Genomic DNA, 5,688 nt, shown 5'->3' with positions numbered 1-5,688 from the left:
GTAACCCTACTAAAGCTTTATCGAAGTTGTTAAATCATTCCGGAATGTGTATGAAACTAGTTTAAATTATTGGTATATTTCCTCAACCCCGAACCAATTACTCGATCAAAAAGTGCAGGCACCCGGTAAATTAAATTCAATAAACTGTGCTTATACGATCTCGTAACTTGTAGCACATGGCGCTAGCGTTTATCGTGCAACTTTGCTCGTCCTTTTCCATTTTCATGTGTTGCTCTCATTACCAAATTAGCCGAGCTCCATCGTTCTTGATCGTAAAACTGCTAATCACATTTATTGAATTTGGGAAACCACGCACGCCACTTTCCTGCGAGTCCTGCGGTGGTTGTCATTTGATACAGTTTTCGACAGTTCGTGATAGCAACTACCCATGACGGCTATGAATCCAACGCGTAAAAGTGATTTCAGAAAGCCATAAACAATAATTTGTTTGCTATTCAAGCGGCTGGGAACTTCACCGGGGAGTAGTAAAGTGAAATCACCACATAGGAACAGCAGGACAACCCAACAGGTGAGAAAATTTACGAGCTTGCAACCATGAACTGATTTATCTCGGCATTATGTACGATGAAGAACCAGTTAAGAGGAGAGCAGTCTGGCAAGGCAGAGATTATAGCAGTTGTGGAATAACGTTTAAGGGTTGTGAGGAGGGTGTTGCAAAATTGTAAATATGAAAAGATTCGTTTTAAATCAGGCGCTTTTTATCCTACATATTTATTTACGTTTTTTTTTTATCCAGATTAGTATGTTTAGCATTCTTATTAGCCTCGTTGTAACGTACTAATTTGGTAAAACTGAATTAAGTCGAAGAGAATCAAAAAAGTAGATTTGAGTATTGTACCTTTTAATTCTGCCGTAATTGCTTATCTTTTGACAGATACGCCTATTTTGATTACCACTTGTGATCTTCTTCAGTGGCAGTTACTCGCATCCACTGCCTTTCATTTGCCGTAGCAGTGCAGAATGTTTACTGGTGAATTGAGTTGTGCGTATTTTATCTCTGAGTGAAAAGTGTGCGTATTTTATCAGGGCTTCCACAAAAACATGCAACATTTCATGTGCTTTTTGTGTTTAAAAGATATGGCCTAAAAACTGTCGCTAAATCCTAATTGGAACATGTTCTCCTACTTTTCCTAGGTTTTCTATATCGATTCTGCTTGCAACTGAACAGAATTTTCTTCTATAAATTTTTATTGTTTTACAATAGAAAAATTTCTTTGGAATTCCAGCCACGAGAACTTTATTTTAAGGAAAAATCTCACCAGGAAAAACTTCAGCATTTTCTTCACTAGTTTCGTCTAAAGCAACTTATATACTGGCACATTTTTTTCTACTTTAAGGATATAAGAAAGAACTACACCTTACTTCCAATCTTAGGAATCTCCATTTTCCTAATGTCCCGCAGCCATCATCTTTCATGCAGCATCCGTACGAATATCCACCAAGGTAGCCAGCTACATTTCATCCGCGAAAACATCGATCCATCCGTGAAGCTCCTCTACAGAGACGTGTCACCTGGGCAACCATCGGTCATAAATTGCATTATTTTACTGCAGCTCTCTGCCAATGACACATGGCAGCGGTGGCGGCGGCAGCGAAGGAATGGCCGAATCGTCCGGGAGAGAAATTGGACCGTAAAACCGTTTTCTATTAGTGAATATCTTCCCGGGTAAAGGAGGATGGTAAATGTATATCCAATTCTACCATTCAAAAATAATGTTGTTTATGAAATAATAGTTTAACAACAAAAATATTAACTAAATGAGTTCTTCATGAGCGGATAAAGATAACAGTAAATTTAACTGTCAAAAATCTCATTTCGTAGTTTACTTTTATCTCTATTTTTGATATTAGTTTGTTATTACAATTTCGAAAATGGATGCTTTTTGTTTTTTATTCCTTACATACTCATTTCAAACATGACATTCATTTATTGTATCTAGGAGTTTTGTGTTAGAAAAAAAAACTTTTCAATTTACTTAAGGGGACAGAATTCGTCATTGATTTTGGAATTTTCAAAAGCAGGTTTTTTGTTCAAAAGCAAGAAATTTTGCAGAAAAATGTGTTCACTGTATTGAATTTTCCAATTGAAACACAGTGAACACATGTTCATCGAATAATTTTCAGTTTTTAACAGAAAAACTGCTTTAGAAGTTCCGATGATGACGATGATTACGATGACGGAGCGTTGAGCGTTAACCTGACTTAGCCTAAATATATAATGCATTAATCGTTGCAAAAGAAGATTACAATGATTTTTATCTAAAATTACTTATAATTTTATTCGATATTTGTTCCAATGTTTCAGCATTGGATATTCTATGTAACTCATCAGTACGTATACAAGGGGGGAGCTTCAGAATCATTTTCAAATTTTTATTTTGAATCTTCTGCAGAGCTTTCTTCCTGATATTACAACAGCTAATCTATTTTGGTACAGCATATAACATAGCTGGTCTTAAAATTTGTTTGAAGATCAAAAGCTTATTCTTAAGACAAAGTTTTGAGTTTCTGTTAATAAGTGGATAAGGAATAAAATTACATTTGGCTTGAATGCCCGAATGTGATGTTTGAACCTTAGATATTTAACTTAACTTAGGCATCACACAAAGAACTTTTGGTTTATCTAGGAATATTATAAGTTGTGTATTGGAAGCATTAGAAGAAATCTTCTATCATCAGCTCACAAAGATTTTTGACATCTCTGAGGTAACTCAGGTAAGTCAGATGTGAAAATATTGTATAATGTTGGTCCCAAAATGCTGCCATGAGGAACATCAGCTCTTACAGGAAGTCTTTCAGACTTGGAGTTCTGATAATTTTCCTGAAGTGTACGATTTGAGTTCTCATTTTATCATTATTTTGTTATTCACAGGAACCCGGGTTCTGCTGATGTTCTGTGCTGGGTTTCCATTTCGATTGCCTCAAGAACAGCCCTTGCGGTGGGATTGGTTTCTACTGCATGTGATCTCATCACGCCTGTTTGCAGTCCCAGCCCGAAGAAATTCATTGCCTGAGATGTTTCGGTGTTATTTTTTGATATTTTTATTTCCTTCCAGACTTTTGAGGAGGCTCGTGGGAAATGGCATCGGAGATGTCGATGCAGAAGGAAGACCCGACACACAAAGTGTAAATAATTTTCGTCATCGGTGTTGTTGGGAACGGTGTTCGATTTCTCGTTTCGAGTTGAACAACTTCGGCAGGAAAATGATCATTTTAGTGGGATATTTATTGGCTTGTGACCCTTGACTTTTCCGGCAGGAAGTTTTCTTTAGTTCGAGCATGTAATGTTTCGTAGTGCGCTTAGTATCGATGTAAAAGCTAGGTCATAAACTAGCAACTTAAGATGCTGATAGCCAAGAGAATGGCCATAGCATGGACCTGACAACAACAGAACTGTCCAAAGGTGGAGGAAAAGTAGGGTGACCCACAGAGCACCACCGCATATGTGACGTTTTCAACTTTCTCGGCGGTGATTTAATGATGACCCAAAAACAATGTAGTTTATGTGAAAATTACTACGGAGCAATTTAGTAAAATGTTCCCTACACGTCAGTACTGGAATGTAAGCACAAACTCATCATCTCACAGCAAAAACTCATTTTTAAAACTATGATAAAGAAAGTTGCTGAATAAAGCATTTAAATCAAACGGATGGGAGAAGAGATATTCGTGAATTTGTTTGCCATTATTAGCTCCATATGGGATTAGCTCGATTTGGATTTATTTCTTCAGAAACATTCTCAATTAAGGTTCGAAGAATGAGTTTTCACTATGAGTTTTTACTTACATTACAGTGCTAACGCGTTTGGAACATTTTTCTTTTTTTTTCATAGTAATTTCCATATAAACCTACGTTGTTCTTAGGCCACCTTCAAATCACCACCGATAAAGTTGAAAATTTCACAGAATACTATTTCCATGGTAAAGAAGGTAAAAAAGATGGGGTTTTCAAACATTTTGATTTGGTTTTGAATATTCGAAATTTTGAATTCAAAACATTTTTGAATTTTTAAAGCATTTTGATTTGGTTCATAATCTCCATACAAATTTCAACCTTGTTTAGAATCCCCCCTAAGAATTGACGGATTCCACTAAAATTTCAACAGTAGCTTCTGGGGTTATAAATGCATAAATTTAGGAGGTGTAATTAAAAATGTTTATGGTCTGATATTTTCATATAAAAATGGGCCACCTCAACGTGCAGTCTACCTCATTCCTTCACAAAGTAAGAAGTTTTGGTGTTCGATAGGTAAGATCTATTCACGTTCCCCAGCTCAATTACGATATGAGTCGACCGCAGTCATCGATGTGCTGGAACATAATAATGGATGTGACTTCCCGATCAAATTGGCGGATAAAAGGGGTACTCCGGCCACCAACCCTCCTGAATCCATAAATTTTTATTTCAATTCGTTCCTTTCGGTTGGTCTTCTCCGTGCGGCTTCGGTGGTTCTTCCGATTTTTAGTAACCATTTCCTTCTGCTACAAACGGGCAACCAGCGCCATAACAGAGTGTTATATGTGTGATAGTCCATAAAGCTCTCGGCGGTGGTTCTCTCTGTTTCCGATGGCCCTCTAATGTGTTTCAGTTATTTGTTGCTAAGGTAAATGGTAACGACTTTGGTATTTTAGGATCGCTGCAGCATCGCTACGGTATGTGGTCAAACGTGGGCCAAGGCTCGGTGACTTCAGTAAGGATCAGTATTTTATTTATGGTTATTGACTTTCTCATATTCCAGTTTGACTTTTCACAGACGTTTAGGTCTCACATTTTTTTTATTTTTGGGGTTTACCGTGAGTTTGTTTGATAGCGTCTAGCCAAAACTTTGAGTGCGTGTTTTTGATGGATTTGTTTTAATGATTTCGGTGAACCCGAGTACCAAAGGTTATGCTTTATGGAATGAACTAAAATGGTAGGCAGTCGACAATATAAATTTATCGTGTGAGTTGGAATCAAGTTGCACATTGATCTGAATGCAAAACTACGCTTCAATGTTTTTTTTATTTCAAAATTATTAACTCAAAAGCTTTTTATAACAAATAAGATGACAAGACTACTCAATTATTCACCTTGACGTGGCCTTTTGTATATTTTTTTAAATTTAATAACATTCTGCAATAAGAAGCACTTCAATACGACGCATATTGTGACTAAATATGAGTTCAAGCCATCCAAAAAATCTGCAATAATAAGTCAAATAAGCTGAGACTGGCATACCGCTCTCTACTGGCAGATTCGATATACGCATCATTTCGAGCGCTTCAAAATGGACAAAACAAAATATGCATAAATCGCACCAATAACCCAAAAGACGTCATCGACATTTCTAAGATAAACAACACCGTGCCGTGGAGAGAATCGCTAAAATGTTTGTTTTGTTATCGGCTGTATGTCAGCACATGGTCGCCTCCCATACGTTATACGATGCTGCAGCAACTGTTGAGAAACACCTGCAAAGACAAACCAACAAACATTATTGGTTCGACTGATTCGCGACTTGTGTTAGTTATAGGGTGGGCCAAAAGTGATCAATAATAATTGTACCAGGGATGGAGCAAAATGTATTTCGCTTACAATTCAGTTATAAATGAACTATTCCCTCTCGTGACCATAGTGGAAATGCAGGACTAATATGGTTTCCACACAGAATAGGTTGCATAATAATA

The sequence above is a fragment of the Aedes aegypti genome, chromosome 2 (assembly GCF_002204515.2).
Source record: "Aedes aegypti strain LVP_AGWG chromosome 2, AaegL5.0 Primary Assembly, whole genome shotgun sequence".
NCBI lineage: Eukaryota > Metazoa > Arthropoda > Insecta > Diptera > Culicidae > Aedes > Aedes aegypti.
This window is presented reverse-complemented; position numbering follows the sequence as displayed.